At 41.5% G+C, this 22,500-nt stretch overlaps 1 protein-coding gene and 1 long non-coding RNA gene across 2 annotated transcripts in view; both read left to right on the forward strand.

The window, feature by feature from the left end:
* Positions 1-22,500, forward strand: part of LOC106090779 (protein bric-a-brac 1) — a 218,447-nt gene that overhangs the window by 95,305 nt on the left and 100,642 nt on the right. The gene's annotated exons all lie outside the window — the stretch shown is intronic.
* Positions 3,982-4,759, forward strand: LOC106093773 (uncharacterized). The gene is made up of 2 exons (XR_001222403.2): positions 3,982-4,012; positions 4,081-4,759. It is a non-coding gene; the product is annotated as an uncharacterized LOC106093773 (long non-coding RNA).

The raw sequence follows: 22,500 nt of genomic DNA on the forward strand, positions 1-22,500 counted from the left end.
TGAAATTTTGCATCAGGTGTTTTATTATGACTTTCAACAACTGCGCTAAGTATGGTTTAAATCGGTCCATCACCTGATATAGCTGCCATATAAACCGATCTTCAATTTTGACTTCTTGAGCCTGTAGAGGGCGCAATTCCTTTCTGATTTAGCTGAAATTTAGCATGAAGTGTTCAAAAACGACTTCCAATAACTGTGCTAAGTATGGTTTAAATTAGTCCATAATCTGATATAGCTGCCATATAAACCAATCTTGAATCTTGACTTCTTGACCCACTAGAGGGCGCAATTCTTATCCAATTTGGTTGAAATTTTGCATGTTGGCGACCATTGTAAAAGTCATTGTGTAAAATTTCAGCCAAATCGATTAAGAATTGCGCCCTTTAAGGGCTCAAAGAGTAAAATAGGGAGATTGTTTTATAGGGGAGCTGTGTTAGGCTATAGAGCGATTCAGACCATATTTGACACGTATGTTTAAGGTCATGGATGAAGCAGTTGTACAAAATTTCACCCAAATCCCATAATAATTGCGCCATATAGAGGCTCAATAAGTCAAGATCCCAGATCGGTTTATATCGCAGCTATATCTGATTATGGACCGATATGACCTTTGCACAGTTGTTAAAAGTCGTAGCGAAACACGTCGTGCCAAATTTCATCCAAATCGAATAGGATTTGCGCTCTCTTAAGACTCTAGAAGTCAAGACCCAAGATCGGTTTATATGACAGCTATATCAGGCAATGCACCAAATTCACCCATACTTGGCACATTTATTGCAAGTCATAACAAAACACCTCATGCAAAATTTCAACCGAATCGGCCCTATATTTCTTTCCACTCTCTTTAAGACCCAAATTGTCTTGGTGAGCAAATATGTCCTATTTGGGGGTTGTTATGGTGGTGGGACGTACGCTAGACAGTTGACCCCTAATGTTGATATCAGATACGTGGTCTACTCCCACTTACCTTTAATTTGAGCCCCATATTTCCATAGTCGGCGAACATGACCGGCTTGGGGGTGTTTTGGGGGATGGGCGGCCACTCAGTGAGTTGGCCTTGAAAATATATATCGGATTCGTGTTAAACTTTAAAAACCCTCTTATTTGAGCCTCATATTGCAATAGTCAGCAAATATTTACTATTTGGGTGGTGTTGTGGGGATGAGGTTGCCCCCTTAGACACTTTTCCCGAATATTGATATCAAATTCGTGTTTAACTCCCCAAGACCTTTCATTTGAGCCCCATAGACCATAGCAATGGTCGTAAATTTATCCCCCTTTGGTGGATGTTTTTGGTGAGAGACGGCCCGCCAAACACTTGGTCCCATATTTGGATATAAGATTCGTATTCTACACCCAAATACCTTTTATTTAAGCCCCATATTCCCATGGTCAGTAAATAAATTCTGTTTGGGGGGGGGGGTGTTTTGGCAAAGGCGTGGACCCCCTGAAACGTGGTCCCACATTTGGGTATCACATTCGTATTCTACTCGCAAATTCCTTTCATTTGAGTCCCATATTGCCATGGTCGGTAAATATGTCCGATTTAGGGGTGTTTTGGGGCTTGGGGTGGTCCCCCTAGCACTTGGTCCAACAATTGGATATCAGATACGTTTTCTTATCCTAAATACCTTTCATTTGAGTCCCATATTGTCGTGATTGGCCAAAATATATGTTTGGTAGGTTTTAGGGTGGGGCAGCCCCCCCTAGGTACCCCATCCGAAATTTGGATACCAAATTTTTATTTTTAGCGTACTATATGGGAGCGCACAAAATTTCGCTTAAAACGCACCACCCATCTACGAGATCTGGCTTTTCTGAAAATTTAGGTAAGGGGGAGGGTCCGCCCCCCCCCCCTTTAGATATCAAAAAATGTAGTACCCTATTTTCACTACGGGATCATTATGCACCATCTGTGAAAATTTCAAGAAAATCGGGTCAGCCGTTTTTGAGTCTATAAGGAACACACAAACATACAAACAAATAAACAAACACAAATTTTATACCCACCACCGAAGGATGGGGGTATATTCATTTTGTCATTCTGTTTGCAACACATCGAAATATCCATTTCCGACCCTATAAAGTATATATATTCTTGATCAGCGTAAAAATCTCAGACGATCTAGCCATGTCCGTCCGTCTGTCTGTTGAAATCACGCTACAGTCTTTAAAAATTGAGATATTGAGCTGAAATTTTGCACAGATTCTTTTTTTGTCCATAAGCAGGTTAAGTTCGAAGATGGGCTATATCGGACTATATCTTGATATAGCCCCCATATAGATCGATCCTCCGATTTATGGTGTAAGGCCCATAATAGCCACATTCATTATCCGATTTTGCTGAAATTTGGGATAGTGAGTTGTGTTAGGCCCTTTGACATATTTCTTCAATTTGGTCCAGATCGGTTCAAATTTGGATATAGCTGCCATATAGACCGATTTCTTGATTTACGGTTTTGGGCCCATAAAATGCTCATTTATTGCCTGATGTCCCCGAAATTTGGAACAGTGAGTTTAGTTAAGCCCCTTGACATACTTCTGCAATATCGCACAGATCGGTCCAGATTTGGATATAGCTGCCATATAGACCGATATCTAGGTTTTAGGCTTTGGGGCCATAAAAGACGCATTTATTGTCCGATGTCGCTGAAATTTGAGACAGTGAGTTTGGTTAGGCTCTTCGACGTCCTTCTTCAATTTTACCCAGATCAGTCCAGATTTGAATAAAGCTGCCATATAGACCGATCTCTGGATTTAAGGTTTAGGGCCCATAAAAGAGGCATTTATTGTCCGATTTCGCCGAAATTTGGGTCAGTGCTTTGTGTTAGGCTCTTAGACATGTTTATGCAACTTGGCCCAAATCGGTCCAGATTTGGATATAGCTGCCATGTAGACCGATATCTCGATTTAAAGTCTTGGCCCCATAAAAGGCGCATTTATAATCCGATTTCACTGAAATTTGACACAGTGACTTATGTTCGGCTTTTCGACATCCGTGTCGCATATAGTTCAGATCGGTATGAGGTATATGAGTATAAGGTATGAAATTTTCACCGAATTTTGATGAAAGATGGTTTACATATATACCCGAGGTGGTGGGTATCCAAAGTTCGGCCCGGCCGAACTTAACGCCTTTTTACTTGTTATATATTGGGTTGCCCAAAAAGTAATTGCGGATTTTTTTAAAAGAAAGTAAATGCATTTTTAATAAAACTCAGAATGAACTTTAGTCAAATATACTTTTTTTACACTTTTTTTTCTAAAGCAAGCTTTAAGTAACAGCTGATAACTGACAGAAGAAAGAATGCAATTACAGAGTCACAAGCTGTGAAAAAATTTGTCAACGCCGACTATATGAAAAATCCGCAATTACTTTTTGGGCAACCCAATATAAGATAGGGTCAAAAATGGATATTTCGATGTATTGCAAACGGAATTACATCCGTTTGATGGGTATAAGAAAATTACATGGAACTAAATTTTTTACAAATTTTTCTGTAAAAATTTAAAAAATTCAAAAATTGACAAAAATTTCTATAGCATAAAATTTTAACAAAACTTTGAAATGCAATAAAATGTGGTTCGATACCTGGAAACAAATCGCACTCAGTTGCATGAAGTCTTTTTTATTATTTTTGCAAATTTATAGTGAATGCAAAGAGCGAGGCAGTTCATGTTTCCTTTATAATGGCCAATATTTAATTGGCGCAATCACCCTCAGTGCACACATGGGATTTGAGGTGACCTCAAAATGAAAATAAAACAATAACAACAACAACAACAACAATAATAACAACAGAGGATACCCTCTGTCCAACCCATACGACAATTAGAAGAAAAAAAAGTAGCCTAACAAATGACCCCATGTCGTTGCCATGTCCCCCCCTTATTGGGGATGCATTTGCATTTGTATTTGAAAAGAACAAAATCGGCATATGCAACAAAGCCATGGTGATTGTTCATTATTTGAATTTTGTTGGCAGCGGTGGTTAGTTAGCTGACGAACTGAGTGGGTGTTCCCTTTTTACTTGGCTCTTTTTGCTATTTTTCTATTTTATTATAAATTTTCATTTTCAGTTCCCAAGCTTGACTTCATACATCCACCATGCGTTCATACATTTCGACGTCCGTTGACTGTCTGTCCGTCTGTCCGTCCGTCGGTTTTCTGTTTCGTTGGCTCATAAATAGTAATTTGTGTTAATTGTGATATAAAAAACGATAAACTAATCGGCCCCCAACAACAACAACAGCAACAACAGCAACAGCACTAACAACTGAAATGAAATCGCCTTGCCTGCAATTATTGCAACAACAACTACACCACCAGGCAACGAATGCTGCATTTGTACCCCTCAACAACAACAACAACCACAGAGTTCCTTGGAAAATTAATATCATTTTACGAAAATAACAATGGAGTTATCAGGGAATTGTTAAATGCAACACAAACAAACAAAAAAAAACAGAAATAAAAACCAATTTACATTTTTCTACAAATCTCAACAAACGAACTTCCGCAGAGATGGGCAATACACATTTATCAAATTTAAATTTTTTTTGTAGACAATCGAATGGAATCTCTGAAGCTGAAAGCCACACCACAAGTAGTTATAGGTGGCGATTGAAAGAATAATCAACAATCTTAGTATTCTGTGGCTTGTTGGCAAATTTGATCATTAATTTTTTCATTGTCAACTTAGCCATCTCTGGCCTATGGCTTTTCATATAAACAAGAAATAAATTTTACTTTGATGAATTTTTTTTTTTTTAATAAATTATGACGAAGAAGATTTTGACATAAACAATTGTCAGCTGTCATTTGTCACAACGACGACAGTGTTTGGTGGCAGAGACTACAGCATGTATGCGCCAAAACCGTAACAACAACCACAATAAATTCCTATACAAGAGCGAACGATCCTTTTTGCCATGGCCACTATGCAAACAAAAGGACTCCATGCTGCCAAGGAACATGGGGTAAGAAGGCTGTTTCCATGTTCGAAAAAAAATGTATTTCTCTAGAAAGTGTTGTTCCCTGTTTAATACCCACCACCATAGGATAAGGGTATGCTAATCTAGTCATACCGTTTGTAACACCTCGAAATATTCGTCCAAGACGTCTCGACGCCCTGAGTCGAACTAGCCATGTCCGTCCGTCCGTCCGACTGTCGAACGCGTAAAGCTAGCCGCTTGAAACTTCGCACAGATGCTTAATATTGACGTAGATCATTGGGGATTGCAAATGGGCCATATCGGGTCAGATTCAGATATAGCTCCTATATAAACCGATTTCCTGATTTAACTTCTTGAGACCCTGGAAGCCGCAATTTTTGTCAGATTTGGCTGAAATTTTGCATAGAGTGTTTTGATGTGACTTCCAACAACTTTTTGAAGTTCGGTCCAAATCGGTTTCTAACCTGATATAGCCCCCATATAAACCGATCTCCAGATTTGACTTCTTGAGCTCTTGGAAGCCGCAATTTTTGTTCGATTTGGCTGAAATTTTGTATAGAGTGTTCTGTTATGATTTCCAATAACTGTGGTGGGTACGGCCCAAATCGGTCTATAACCTGATATAGCTCCCATATAAACCGATCTCCCGATTGGACTTCTTGAGCCCTTGGAAGCCGCAATTTTTGTTCGATTTGGCTGAAATTTTGTATAGAGTGTTCTGTTATGATTTCCAACAACTGTGGTGGGTACGGTCCAAATCGGTCTATAACCTGATATAGCTCCCATACAAACCGATCTCCAGATTTGACTTCTTGAGCCCCTGGAAGCCTCAATTTTCATCGGATTTGCCTGAAATTTTGCACATAGTGATTTTTTATGACTTCTAACTGCTGTGTTAAGTACAGTCCAAATCGGTCTATAACCTGATATAGCTCCCATATAAATCGATCTCCCGATTTGACTTCTTATGCCCCTGGAAACCGCAATTTTTATCCGATTTGGCTGAAATTTTGCATAGAGTGTTCTGTTATGACTTCCAACAACTGTATGAAGTTCGGTCCAAATCGGTCTATAACCTGATATAGCTCCCATACAAACCGATCTCCAGATTTGACTTCTTGAGTCCATACAAGCCGCAATTTTTGTTCGATTTGGCTGAAATTTAGCATGCGGTGTTTTGCTATGACTTCCAACAACTGTGTGAAGTTCGGTCCAAATCGGTGTATAAACTGATATGTCTCCCATATAAATCGATCTCCCGATTTGACTTCTTGAGTCCCTGGAAGCCTCAATTTTCATCCGATTTGGCTGAAATTTTGCACATGGTGTTTTGTTGTGACTTCTAATAACTGTGTGAAGTTCGGTCCAAATCGGTCTATAACCTGATATAGCTCCCATATAAATCGATCTCCCGATTTAACTTCTTGAGCCTCTGGTATACGCAATTTTTATCCGATTTAGCTGAAATTTTGCACAGAGTGTTCTGTTATGATTTCCAATAACTGTGTTAGGTACGGTCCAAATCGGTCTATAACTTGATATAGCTCCCATATAAATCGATCTCCCGATTTGACTTCTTGAGCCCCTGGGAACCGCAATTTTTGTTCGATTTGGCTGAAATTTTGCATGCGGTGTTTTGCTATGACTTCCAACAACTGTGTGAAGTTCGGTCCAAATCGGTCTATATCCTGATATAGCACCCATGTAAAACGGCCTCTCGATCATCCTTGTTCGATTCCTAAAAGCTTTAATTTTTGCTGGTTTGACATGAGTTTGGTATTTAGAATAAAATAATGCCCTTCAACTAATTTTGTTTCGAATAAAGTTTTAGCAGAATCCATGGCGGTGTGGGTTCCCAAGATTCGGCCCAGCTGAACTTAGCACGATTTTACTCATCTAATTTCTGGGGAGGTTTTCTTCAACATTTCAATTCTTTCAAGGGGACGCTGGGTACTTGGAGCCAAATTTTAATACCATTTTTCTATTCGGTCCTCCAATACCTTTCATTTGATACCCTTTTTGTGCCCATCGGACCACTTTCGACTATGGGTGGCGTTTTTGGGATAAGGGGGAGGGTCTGCCTCCATCTGATTCCTTCCAGACAAACAAACGTACACAATGTATGAAAATTTTAAGAAAATCGGTTCAGCTAAATATCATTTAGTCATAATGGGTCTAATGGCGTTTTTGAGGGGTGGCGTGACCCCCTATACTTTGATTTGATTTTGTATGCCAAATTCGAAATTTAATCCAGTATACCTTTTGGGGGAGTTTTGGGGTTGGGGCGGCCCGATGGGTACTTAGACACAAATTTTAATACCATATTCGTATTCTACTCTCCAATACCCTTCATTTGATACCTATCTTGTCCCCATCGGTCCACTTGTGATTTTGGGATGTGTTTTTGTCATAAGGTGGAGGAGGGTCCGTTCCCCTTCCGATATCGAAAAATTATATAGCCTGTGTATCCTTGCAGACCAACCTACACAATACGCGAAAATTTCGACAAAATCTGTTTTGCCGTTTTTATACCCACCACCGAAGGATGGGGGTATATTCATTTTGTCATTCCGTTTGCAACACATCGAAATAACCATTTCCGACCCTATAAAGTATATATATTCTTGATCAGCGTAAAAATCTAAGACGATGTAGACATGTCCGTCCGTTTGTCCGTCTGTCCGTCTGTCTGTTGAAATCACGCTACAGTCTTTAAAAATTGAGATATTGAGCTGAAATTTTGCACAGATTCTTTTTTTGTCCATAAGCAGGTTAAGTTCGAAGATGGGCTATATCGGACTATATCTTGATATAGCCCCCATATAGACCGATCCGCCGATTTAGGGTCTTAGGCGCATAAAAGCCACATTTATTATCCGATTTTGCTGAAATTTAGGACAGTGAGTTGCGTTGGATCCTTCGACATCCTTCGTCAATTTGGCTCAGATCGGACCAAATTTGGATATAGCTGCCATATAGACCGATCCACCGATTTAGAGTCTTAGGCCCATAAAAGCCACATTTATTATCCGATTTTGCTGAAATTTGGCACAGTGAGTTGTGTTAGGCCCTTCAACATTCTTCGTCAATTTGGCCCAGATCGGTCTAGATTTGGATATAGTTGCCATATAGACCGATCCTCCGATTTATGGTCTTAGACCCATAAAAGTCACATTTATTATCCGATTTTGCTGAAATTTGGGACAGTGGGTTGTGTTGAGCCCTTCGACATCCTTCGTCAATTTGGCCTAGATCGGTTCAAATTTGGATATAGCTGCCAAATAGACCGATCCTCCGATTTATGGTCTTAGGCCCATAAAAGCCACATTTATTATCCGATTTTACTGAAATTTGGGACAGTGAGTTGCGTTGAGCCCTTGGACATCCTTCGTCAATTTGGTCCAGATCGGTCCAAATTTGGATATAGCTGCCATATAGACCGATCCCCCGATTCATGGTCTTAGGCCCATAAAAACCACATTTATTATCCGAATTTGCTGAAATTTGGGACATTGAGTTGAGTTGAGCCCTTCGACATCCTTCGTCAATTTGGCTCATATCGGTCCAAATTTGGATATAGCTGCCATATAGACCGATCTTCCGATTTATGGTCTTAGGCCCATGAAAGCCACATTTATTATCCGATTTTGCTGAAATTTGGGACAGTGATTTGCCTTAGGCCCTTCGACATCTTTCTTCTATTTGGCCCTGATCGGTTCAGATTTGGATATAGCTGCCATATAGACCGATCTCTTGATTTAAGGTTTTGGGCCCATAAAAAGCGCATTTATTGTCCGATGTCGCCGAAATTTGGGACAATGACTTGTGTTGGGCCCTTCGATATTTGTCTTCAATTTGGCTCAGATCGGTCCAGATTTGGATATAGCTGCCATACAGACCGATCTCTCGGTTGAACAATGACTTGTACTTATAAGCATTTGGTCTAAATCGGATGATATCTATAGAGCTGCTATGGGGCATAAGGTATGCGTTTTTCACTGGATTTTGACGAAATGTGGTTCACATATATACCCGAGGTGGTGGGTATCCAAAGTTCGGCCCGGCCGAACTTAACGCGTTCTTACTTATTCAGTCTATACGGAACAAACAAACCGAGTCCCATAAATCCATGATTGGCTAATGTGCCCATTTTGGGCCGTTTTTGTGGGGGGTGGGGTGACCTCCTATACATTGACATGAATTTGTATGCCAGATTCGTTATCTACTTCCGCATACTTTTCATTTGATACCCATATTGTCCCGATCGGTCCACTTATGATTTTGGGTGGTATTTTTGGGTAACGGTGGAGGGTCCGCCCCCTTCCGTTATCGATAAATTATAAAGCCTTCCTGACCATATTCGTAATCTACTCCCGAATACCTTTCATTTGAGTCCCATATTGTCATGATCGTCAAATAAACCTATTTTAGGGGTTTTGGGGCTGGGGCGGCCCCCCAGGTACTTGGACCCAACTTTTATGACGAAATTCGTACTATACTCTTGAATACCTTTCATTTGAATCCCATATTGTCGTGATTGGTGTATATATATATTTGGAAGGTTTTGGGGGTGGTCGGCTCCCCTGGGTACCCCATCCGAAATTTGGATACCAAATTTTTGTTTTTAAGGTTACATAAGAGAGCACACAAAACTTCGCTTAAATCACACCACTTATCTCCGAGATCTGGCGTTTCTGAAAATTAGGATAAGGGGGAGGGTCCCCTCCCCCTTCAGAATTAAAAAAATGTTGTACCCTATTTTCACCACAGGATCATTATGCACCATCAGTGAAAATTTCAAGAAAATAGGTTCAACCGTTTTTGAGTCTATGAGGAACACACAAACAAAGAAACAAACCTACAAACAAACACAAATTGATTTTTATATCCAGTTCCAGTGCGCCCTATAACGCTATGTTGGAGAGCAGTACTCTAAATTTGGAGATTTCTGTTTAATTTCAGTTGAAAATGTATTCCAATTTTCCTGTGAATTTTTCAACTCTCATACACTTAAACCCCACATTGCAATGGCTTTTTAAAAAATTCTGTTTGGGGGTGAGGTGAACCCCCAGAGTCTTGGTCCCGAAATTGGAAGTCAGTTTCGTGCTCTACTCTCAAAGACCTTTCATTTGAGATCCATATTGCCATGGTCGGTAAATATGTCCGATTTGAGGGCTTTTTTGGGGGGGTGGGTGACCCACGAAACACTTAGTCCCACAGCTGGATATAAGATTCGTTTTCTGCTCTCAAATACCTTTAATTTGATACCCATATTGTAGTGATTGGTCTATATATCCCATTGGCGGGTTTTGGGGGAGGGAGGCCCTCCCGGAGATGGCTAGGTAAATTTTTTTCAAAATTTCTGTTTTAAAATCTTTTTATTAAACAGCATTTTATTATACCATCCACCATAGGATGGGGGCTTATTGATTTCGTTATTCTGTTTGTAACACCTCGAAATATGCATCTGAGACCCCCTAAATTATATATATTCTTGATCGTCGTGACATTTTAAGTCGATCTAGCCATGTCCGTCCGTCCGTTTGTCTGTCGAAAGCACTCAAACTTTCGAAGGAGTAAAGCTATCCGCTTGAAATTTTGCACAAATACTTCTTATAAGTGTAGGTCGGCTGGGATTGTAAATGGGCCTTATCGGTCCATGTTTTGATATAGCTGCCATATAAACCGATCTGGGGTCTTGACTTCTTGAGCCTCTAGAGGGCGCAATTCTTATCCGATTTGGCTGAAATTTAGCATGAGATGTTTTGTCATAGTTTCTAACAAATGTGCCAATTATGGTTAAAATCGGTCCATAACCTGGCATAGCTGTCATATAAATCGATCTGGGGTCTTGACTTCTTGAGCCTCTAGAGGGCGCAATTCCTATCCGATTTGGCTGAAATTCAGCATGCGGTGTTTCGTTATGATGTCCAACAACTGTTCTAAGTACGGTGTAAATCGGCTCATAACCTGGCATAGCTGTCATATAAACCGATCTGGGGTCTTGACTTCTTGAGCCTCTAGAGGGCGCAATTCTTATCCGATTTGGCTGAAATTTTGCATGCGGTGTTTCGTTATGATGTCCAACAACTGTGTCAAGTATGGTTCAAATCAGTCCGTAACCTGTTATAGCTGCCATATAAACCGATCTTGGATCTTGACTTCTTGACCCATTAGAGGGCGCAATTCCTCTCCGATTTGGATGAAATTCTTTGATCATCTATTTTTTGGATTTTCTCATTCAACAATGCTGTCCATTGTCTACTCTCCAATGCCAATGCGATGTAGCGTTTAATTCATTTCTTCCTTGCAAATCCCTGTGCATTGCGGAAGTCCTTTTTTGTATAAAAAATTGTTTCACAAGTTAAGTATTGTGTTCAACCTTTTGTCCCCATCCGCATGTGGTCGGTCACTTCATGCACTTCCAGTGGTTCTTCTTCGTCCTGCTGGTCAACAGGCAAACAACCTTCCTTCGTTACTTCATCATTGTCATCATGATGATGGCGAATAAATATTTCGTGTCAAAGTGACATTTGACATACATTTATTTATGTTTACATTTAAATACGTATCAAGCAAACAACTACAACAACAACAACAAAATACCACCGACAACCAACAACAACAACAAGAGAAATAATATAAATTAAAAAAAATATAAAGTTGTAACCACAAGTTTGACGAGAATGGCGACGACTGCTATCTACAGCAGCATGCATATCAAGGGGTAAAATTACAGGCAAGCAAGCGAGAAAGGACAATGGGAGGAATTTTATTAAAAAAAAATTAAAAATTTTAAAAAGAAACCCAAAAAAATTAAAGAAAAAAATATGGAAAGTTTAGAAGTAGTTTTTGGTAAAGAGAGAAATTTTTTTCAAATTTTTAGAAATTCTTTCAAAATTTTAATCTTGTTAAACAGTACCGTCTTGGGGAACTCCCCTCTTCACTCTACGGTGTTTCGATTTCTTATCTCTAAATTCAACAAATGACTGGCGACCACACAGATAATTCGCGATCCAACGTTTCAGGTTTGGCTGAAGGTACGTATTGGCGATGTCCTCAAAGAGATTGGCATGGCTGGCCGTGTCAAATGCCTTTGATAGGTCCAGTGCCACGGGGACCGACCTATCACATGGCCTGGGCTGATTGAATCCACGGCAAATGTGTGCGGTGATGGCATGCAGAGCAGTTGTTGTGCTATGTAGTCTTCGAAATCCATGCTGATGCTTGGCGAATGGAAATTCTCCAACGAGGCTCGAGAGGAGCAGTCCCTCAAGCATCTTGGCTACTATTCAGAGTAGGGAGATCGGTCTGTACGACTCCCTTTATCCTGATAAGGATCGGAGTAAGGGGGTAAGTTTCAGTAGTGGGATCATTTTGGCCATCTTCCAGACATCGTGTACTATAAGAGTGTTCAAAGACTGGTTGAGGACCGATTCTTCAGCATCAATGTAGAGATTCCGTCTGGGCCCAACGACTTGGATGACTAGGCGCCACGGATGACATTCATAACTTTGTCCACGGTAAATTGTGATAACTGCTCTTCGGCTGGAGGCCACCGTAGCGCAGAGATTAGCATGTCCGCCTATGACGCTGAACGCCGGGGTTCGAATCCTGGCGAGACCATCAGAAAAAGTTGTCAACGGTGGTTTTCCCTCCTAATGCTGGCAACATTTGTGAGGCACTATGCCATGGAAAACTTCTCTCCAAAAAGGTGTCGCACTGTGGCACGCCGTTCGGACTCGGCTATAAAAAGGAGGCCCCTCATCATTGAGCTTAAAACTTAAATCGGACTGCACATATGTGAGAGGTTTGCCCCTGTTCCTTAGTGGAATGTTCATGGGCAAAAATTGCATTTGCAGGCCGAGCTGAAGACCATGGATGCAGGTCATGGATATTTACGGCCTATTGGGGGCTGCAAGAAGCGTCTCACATTAAACGGTGGCGTGGAAAGAGGTGGCTGACGAACTTGCCAGCTTTGTATCGCTGATCGATTCTGTGAGTGCTACTGCGATGATGAGCTTCCCCTTGTGTTGGGATGATAGATGCCTATTATGGTGAACACCCAGACTAGGCGTGGATTGCCGCTGCGGTGCAGCGTGGCGAAGGTTTTGTAGCACTATTTTGAGCTGTTGGTGGGAGTCGTAACCAATGCGATGTCAGTTTGCAGACATGGCAATGGGCTCGGTACGAGAAAAAATTTTGCAGTATCTATGGGGATCAGGAGGCAGGTTAAGTTCGAAGATGGGCTGCATAGGACTATATCTTCATATAGCACCCATATAAACCGATCCGCCGATTTAGGGTCTTAGGCCCATAAAAGCCACATTTATCATCCGATTTTGCTGAAATTTGGGACAAAGAGTTGTGCTAGACTCTTCGACATCCTTCTTCAATATGAACCAGATCGGTTCAGATTTGGATATAGCCGCCGTATAGACCGATCCGTCGATTTAGGATCTTAGGCCCATAAAAGCCACATTTATTATCCGATTTCGCTGAAATTTGGGATAGTAAGTTGTGTTAGGGCCTTCAACATTTTTCTCTAATATGGCACAGATCGGTATAGATTTGGATATAGCTGTCATATAGACCGATCCGCCGATTTAGGGTCTTAGGCCCATAAAAGTCACATTTATTATCTGATTTTGCGGAAATTTGGGACAGTGAGTTGCGTTAGGGCCTTCAACATTCTTCTTCAATTTGGCCCAGATCGGTACAGATTTGGATATAGCTGCCATATAGACCGATATCTTGATTTAAGTTTTTCGGCCTATAAAAGACGCATTTATTGTCCGATTTCGCCAAAATTTGGGACAGTGTGTTGTGTTAGGCCCTTCGACTTCCCTCTTTAATTTGGCCCAGCTGCCAAGGGGCATAAATTACGCATTTTTCACCGTATTATGACGAAAGGAGGTTTACATATATACCCCATGTGGTGGGTATCCAAAGTTCGGCCCGGCCGAACTTAACGCCTTCCTTTTTGTTTTAATTTTCATTTTTTCCTTGATTTTCAGTTTTAATGAGCCCACTGTAAATTATATTTCTTTGATCTCCTTATGCAGCCCTAGTGCATTGTAATGCCAGTGCATTACAACACTGAAAAAAGAAATTGTCTCAAAATTAAAGAGTTTTCCTTATTGGTAGGATTTTAGCAATGACAAGTAAGAGCGTGCTAAGTTCGGCCGGGCCGAATCTTACATAACCTCCACCAGGAACGCATTTGATGAGTTCTTGGCGCGGTATCTCTTTTTAGGCTAACTAAGGAAAAAAGAAAATAATTGCTATGCTAAATGAATATTGGAGTATTGCAGACCATAGTAGAAGTCTGTGTGTAAAATTTCAGCGAAATCGAAAAAGAATTGGGTCTTTTAGGGGCTCAAAATGTAAAATAGGGAGATCGGTTTATAGGGGAGCTGTATCAGGCTGAAGACCGATTCAGACCATATTTGACACGGATATTGAAGGTCATGGAAGAAGCCGTTGTACAAAATTTCAGCCAAATCGGATAATAATTACGCCCTCTTGAGGCTCAAAAAGACAAGATCCCAGATCGGTTCATATGACAGCTATATCAGGTTATGAACCGATTTAGAGCATACTTAGCACAGTTGTTGAAAGTCCTAATAAAACACCTCATGCAAAATTTCAGCCAAATCGGATAAGAAGTGCGCCCTCTAGTGGCTCAAGAAATCAAGATTCAAGAACGGTTTATATGGCAGCTATGTCAAATTATGGAACGATATAGCGTGCTTTCGACAGACAGACGGACGAACAGATTGGGTGATTGAGGGCGTACCCCCAAAATTGAATATCAAATTCGTTTTCTTCTCTCAAATACCTCTCATTTGAGCCCCATATTGCCATAATGGGTCAATTAATCTATTCGACGTATTTTTAGGAGGAAAAGAACCACCTTGACTTGAACGCAAATGTTAATGCCATATTTTTAATCTACTCCCGAATATCTTTCATTTAAGTCCCATATCGATATGGACGACCAATTTGTCTGTTTTTAGACATTTTGGGGTTAGGGCGACTTTCTGGGTATTTGGACATAATTTTCTAAACCACATTCGTAATCTACTCTTCAACGCCTTTCATTTGATATCCATATTGTCTTTATCGGTCCACTTATGATTTTGGGTGGTATTTTTGGGGTAACGGGAAGGGTACGTCCCCTTGCGATATCAACAAATTATAAAGTATATTTCTTCTTCCTGACCATATTCGTAATCTATTGCCGAATACCTTTAATTTAAGTCCCATATTGTCATGATTGTCAAATAAACCTATTTTAAGGGGTTTTGGGGCTTGGGCGGCCCCCCCCCCCCCCCCCCTAGTACATGGATCCAACTTTTATTACGAAATTCGTATTCTACTCTTGAATACCTTACATTTGAATCCCATATTGTTCCGATCGCTCCACTTTTATTTTTGGGTAGTACTTTTGGGGTAAGGGGGAGCGTCCGCCCCCCTCCCGATATCAAAAAATTATATAGTCAGGTAATCGGTTTAGCCGTTTTTGAGTCTATACGGAACAAACAAACAAACACAAATTGAATTTTATACACAAATTGAATTTTACAAACAGAATGACGCAATTAATATACCCCCATGCTATGGTGGAGGGTATAAAAATCGTAAATGTTACGAATCTTTTTTTTCCCCAAAGGGAATGTATCCTTAAAAAATACTTTGGATCGAAACAAAAATTTTTTTCAGTGAATGCAGTTACACTTGGTGTCTCAGTGCCTGTCATTAAAAATCATCTACAAACTCTTGAAGAGAAAATATTGGGTTGCCCAAAAAGTAATTGCGGATTTTTTCATGTAGTCGGCTTGTGACTCTGTAATTGCATTCTTTCTTCTGTCAGTTATCAGCTGTTACTTTTAGCTTTGCCTTAGAAAAAAAGTGTAAAAAAGTATATTTGATTAAAGTTCATTCTAAGTTTTATTAAAAATGCATTTACTTGCTTTTAAAAAATCCGTAATTACTTTTTGGGCAACCCAATACATTAAGAAAAACAAACAGAGAACAAACGGAATAACAATCATAAATATTGCAATATAATAATAATAAAAAAAATATATTTTATTTGTACATTGCAATTACCTGCCTGATATCAGGCAGAGCTTCTGCTGCTGCTGCTGCTGCTGCTGGCGCAACCGCTGCCGTTGTATGCATTCATTTTATTGCACAGAGATACGAGGTAGTGGCAACATTGTAACAATGGCTGCACAACTCAGACAACAAAGTATTGCCATAAGGTATAGCCTACCTGCAACACTATGGGGGGGGGGGCATGACCCGAGCGGCCAACAATATAGAGCAGAAATTTTGTTCTCGCCAACTGCAAATGGCCAAGTCAAAGTTGTTGCCGCTGCCTTAATAACAGACTTGCAGACAGACGGACATGAGATATCCCCCCTCGTTTACAGCGATTTTAGCCAAACATCATCATCATCATCATAATCATCATCTATCCATCCAACAAGGCGACCAGCCGTTTGGCCCGGTGTGTAATGCTTGTGCCGCAAGAAAGAGGTTGGTTGGCAGGTTGGCCGATTGGCGGGGTGGTGGATGGCAAGAAACGTCAATGAATATTTATATTTGTGCTTGCCACAATAAAACATTAATAATGACATGCCATTCGTTCGTTTTGTATGCGTTCTCATACGCCGCATACATTTCTCTGTCCGTCCGTCCATCCATGCATTGCTCTGCCCGTACATCTGTTTGTCTGTGTCGATTTTCCTGGCCCGCATTTATTGTTCATAGATGCAATAACAACAAATTAAGAACAATAATACGACAGCGGCAACAGCAACAGCAACAGCAACAATGCCAACAACCATGTTAATACAAAGAAAGAATGCATTCGTGTCGTTTTTTTCTGTGTGCAACAACTCAAAAAATACACACAAATTAATATCATATATTAATAAATAATAATTTTAACTTTTAGTCCAAAGGCAGTCGCCAGTCTCGGGGTACACAGAGTTGAACATTGCAATGAAGTACGAAAAAAATCCAACTGCATGACAAATGTTTTATAGGAAAACCAAAAAAAAAGGTGATAAGTTCATCCACCAACATGGATTCCCCTTAAAAATGTCCTTCTATTAACTCAATTCGTATTTGAATTACTTTACAACAAGTAAGTAACCGTTGTACAAAATTTCAGCCAAATCGGACGAGAATTGCGTCCTCTAGAGGCTGAAGAAGTCAAGACCCAAGATCGGTTTATATGGCAGCTATACCAGATTATGAACCGATTTGAACCATACTTAGTACAGTTGTTGGAAGTCACAACGAAACACCTCATGCAAAATTTCAGCTAAATCGTAGGAGAATTGCGCCCTCTAGAGGCTGAAGAAGTCAAGATCCCAGATCGGTTTATATGGCAGCTATACCAGATTATGAACCGATTTGAATCATACTAAGTGCAGTTGTTGGAAGTGATACTAAAACAACACATGCAAAATTTCAGTCAAATCGTATGAGAATTGCGCCCTCTAGAGGTTGAAGAAATCAAGATCCAATAACGGTTTATATGACAGCTATACCAGATTATAAACCGATTTGAACCATACTTAGTGCAGTTATTGGAAGTCACAACAAAACACCTCATGCAAAATTTCAGCTAAATCGGATGAGAATTGCGCCCTCTAGAGGCTGAAGAAGTCAAGATCCAAGATCGGTTTATATGGCAGCTATATCAGGTTCTATACCGATTAACGTTATACTAAGCACATTTATTGGAAGTCACAACAAAACACGTCATGCAAAATTTCAGACAAATCGTACGAGAATTGCGCCCTCTAGAGGCTGAAAAAGTCAAGATCCAAGATCGGTTTATATAACAGCTATACCAGATTATGAACCGATTTAGACTATACTTAGTGCAGTTGTTGGAAGTTATACCAAAACACCACATGCAAAATTTCAGCCAAATCGGATGAGAATTGCGCCCTCTAGAGGCCGAAGAAGTCAAGACCCAAGATCGGTTTATATGGCAGCTATATCAAAACATGTACCGATTTGGCCCATTTTCAATACCAACCGACCTACACTTATAAAAAGTATTTGTGCAAAATGTCAAGCGGCTAGCTTTACACCTTCGAAAGTTAGCGTGCTTTCGACAGACAGACGGACGGACAGACGGGCGGACATAGCTAGATCGACTTAAAATGACTTGACGATCAAGAACTTATATATTTTATGGGGTCTCCGACGCATATTTCGAGGTGTTACAAACAGAATGACGAAATTAGTATACCGCCATCCTATGGTGGAGGGTATAACAATCAAATCGGGAAATGGTTGCGTCTGCTATGGTTGCTCAAGTTGTCATATCGTGGAATTGGTATTTAGGAGACCTATATTTAGGAGGCCACCGTAGCGCAGAGGTGATCATGTCCCCCCCCCCCCCCCCCCCCCCCCCCCCCCCCCCCCCCCCCCCCCCCCCCCCCCCCCCCCCCCCCCGATCATGTCCGCCTATGGCGCTGAAGGCCTAGTATCGAATCCTGGCGAGACCATCAGAAAAAGATTTTCAGCGGTGGTTATCCCCTCCTAATGCTGGCAACATTTGTGAGGTACTATGCCATGTAAAACTTCTCTCTTTTCGGACGGACGGACAGACGGACAGACTGACAGACGGATGGACAGACGGATGGACAGACGGACAGACGGACGGACGGACGGACAGACAGATGGACGGAAAGACGGACGGACGGACGGGCAGACGGACGGACAGACGAACGGACAGACGGACGGACAGATGGACAAACAGATGGACGGACAGATGGACGGACAGACGGACGGACGGACGGACAGACAGGTGAACAGACGGGCGGACGGACGGACGGACGGACAGACAGACGGACGGACAGACAGACGGACGGACAGACAGACAGACGGACGGACGGACAGACGGACGGACAGACGGACGGACAGACGGACGGACAGACGGACGGACAGACGGACGGACAGACGGACGGACAGACGGACGGACAGATGGACGGACGGACAGACGGACGGACAGACGGACGGACAGACGGACGGAGTGACATATGGACGGATGGACAGACTGACGGACAGATGGACGGACAGACTGACTGACGGACAGACTGACTGACGGACAGACTGACTGACGGACAGGCTGACTGACGGACAGACGGACGGACAGACAGACTGACGGACAGACGGACGGACAGACGGGCGGACGGAGTGACATATGGACGGATGGACAGACTGACGGACAGATGGACGGACAGACTGACTGACGGACAGACTGACTGACGGACAGGCTGACTGACGGACAGACGGACGGACAGACAGACTGACGGACAGATGGACGGACAGACGGACGGACAGACGGACGGACAGACGGACGGACAGACGGACGGACAGACGGACGGACAGACGGACGGACAGACGGACGGACAGACGGACGGATGGACAGACGGACGGACAGACGGACGGACAGACGGACGGACGGAGTGACATATGGACGGATGGACAGACTGACGGAAAGACGGACGGACAGATGGACGGACGGAGTGACATATGGACGGATGGACAGACTGACGGACAGATGGACGGACAGACTGACTGACGGACAGACTGACTGACGGACGGACGGACGGACAGACAGACGGACGGACAGACAGAGGAACGCACGGACAGACGAACGGACGGACAGATAGACAGACAGACGAACAGACGGACAAATAGACGGACGGACAGACATGGCTAGATCGTCTTAGATTTTTACGCTGATCAGGAATATTTACTTTTTAGGCTGGGAAATGGATAGATAGATAAAACTTCTCTCCAAATAGGTGTAGAACTGCGGCACGCCGTTCGGACTCGGCTAAAAAAAAGGAGTCCCCTTATCATTGAGCTTAAACTTGAATCGGTCTGCACACATTGATATGTGAGAAGTTTGCCCCTGTTCCTTAGCGGAATGTTCAATGGCAAAATTTGCAAAAAAAAATTTATATATAGACCGATTCGGATGATATTGACACAGACTTTGGAACTCGTAGCAGAAGTCGTTGTATCACATTTCAGTCAAATCAAGTTAAAATTTAAGCTTCTAGGAGTTCATGAAGTCATATTCGGAGATCGATTTGTATGGAGCAATATCAGTATATAGAACGATTCGAATCATACATGGATGTTGGAAGTCACAGCGAAGGTCTTTGTGCCAAATCGGATGAAAACGGAGGCTTCTAGCGGCCCAGCTCAAGGAATCAAAACAAAAGATCGGTTTATATTGGCATTATATCAGTATATAGACCGATTCGGATTATACTTGGCACTCATATTGCGGCCTTAATTGTTGTGCCAAAATTCAGTCAAATCGCCCCAAGAGGTAACTTGGGGCTCTACTATTCAAATCCGGGGATCGGTTTATATGGGGGCTATATCCGTATATAGACCCATTCGGATCATACTCGGCATTGATATTGGAAATCATAGAACAAATTCTTGGATGAAAATTGAGGTTTCTATGGACTCAAGAAGTCCAATCAGAAGATCAGTTTATATGGTAGCTATGTCAAAATCTAAAGGAATATGGCCCATTTACAATCCCCAAAGACCTACATCGATAAGAAGTAACTGCGCACAATTTCGTTCGATCGCTATTGTGACAGACTGACAGCTGCCATATAAACCGATCTGGGGTTTTGACTTCTTGAGCCTCTAGAGGTCGTAATTATTATCCCATTTGCCTGAAATTTTGTACAACGGATCCCCTCATGACCATCAACATACGTTTTTATGATGGTCTGAATCGGTCTATAGCCTGATATAAAGGGAGATTTTTTTGAGGTTAGGATTTTCATGCATTAGTATTTGACAGATCACGTGGGATTTCCGACATGCTGTCAAAGAGAAAGATGCTCAGTATGCTTTGACATTTCATCATGAATAGACTTACTAACGAGCAACGCTTGCAAATCATTGAATTTTATTACCAAAATCTGTGTTCGGTTCGAAATGTGTTCATTCGCCGTAACGTTGCGTCCAACAGCATCTTTGAAAAAATACGGTCCAATGATTCCACCAGCGTACAAACCACACCAAACAGTACATTTTTCGGGATGCATGGGCAGTTCTTGAACGGCTTCTGGTTGCTCTTCACTCCAAATGCGGCAATTTTGCTTATTTACGTAGCCATTCAACCAGAAATGAGCCTCATCGCTGAACAAAATTTGTCAAAATTTGAACACATTTCGAACCGAACACTGATTTTGGTAACAAAATTCAATGATTTGCAAGCGTTGCTCGTTAGTAAGTCTATTCATGATGAAATGTCAAAGCATACTGAGCATCTTTCTCTTTGACACCATGTCTGAAATCCCACGTGATCTGTCAAATACTAATGCATGAAAATCCTAACCTCAAAAAAATCACCCTTTAGCTCTCATATAAATCGATCTCTCTATTTTACTTCTTGAGCCCCCAAAGGGCGCATTTTCTATTCGAATTGGCTGACATTGTACACATGTCTCCAACATATAATATAACTGTCGTCCGAACTGGACCATATCTTAATATCGCTCTAATAGCAGAGCAAATCTTTTCTGTTATCCTTTTTTTGCCTAAGAAGAGAGGCCAGTATATATGACTCGTATATAAATTTCGGCCTGGCCGAACTTAGCACGCTTTACTTGTTTAAAGTTAATTTCATGATGTTACTCCCAAAAATGTCAAAACAATCAAGTCATTGAACTTTGAATGTCAAGCTCTTGGAATTTTTCACCTCAGCATTATGGAAAGCTTGTGGCAATTGTTCGCACTTAACTTTTCACATCGGTGCAAGGAATCACAGGCTATAAGGAATGCCACTTGTCTACCTTCCTGGGACGTCTGCAGAGCTAGTATTTCAATTTTAACAAAGCTAAAGTATTTTTTTTTTATGCTGTAATTATAATTTGCTACCCCCTGCCTCCTGAGCAATGCAATGGTCTGGGTCGGGCTGACTGCCTTATTGCTGCCTATTGCCTACTGGCTTCTTGGCTTGGCCCGTTTTCCATATTAAACACACATAATTATATTTATTTCATATTTTTTTTTTTTGCCATTCATTGTCTTCCTCTTGGGTCTGTTTTTGCTTTTTTTTGTATTTCCTTCATCACATTCATTCATTTATAGAGCATGGTCTTTCTATGCAACTACCTCATGGGGTCGCCTTAGCCCCGCTCCAGTACTGCCATCTACATCTTTGCACCAGCTTACTACAATACAATGGTGCTGTGCTCATCGATTCTCAGTCTATTTTTTTTTTTATGGTATTTTTAATACAATTTACCAAACATTACACAGCATTTTTAATCTAAAAAACATTTATATTTTATAATAATACCCAGGACGTCTGTTGGTCTGTCTGTCTGTCGGTGGGTCGTTTTGGCGGTTGCCTTTAATGGCAGAATGGCCGGTCTGACAGTCGTCGCTGCATAGGAACACCGCATGGCTGACACTGCTAAACGGTGGCAAATGCCTGGCAGCCGGCCCGCCAACAGAGTCTTG

Source organism: Stomoxys calcitrans, chromosome 1, assembly GCF_963082655.1.
Source record: "Stomoxys calcitrans chromosome 1, idStoCalc2.1, whole genome shotgun sequence".
In the NCBI taxonomy this organism is placed as follows: domain Eukaryota; kingdom Metazoa; phylum Arthropoda; class Insecta; order Diptera; family Muscidae; genus Stomoxys; species Stomoxys calcitrans.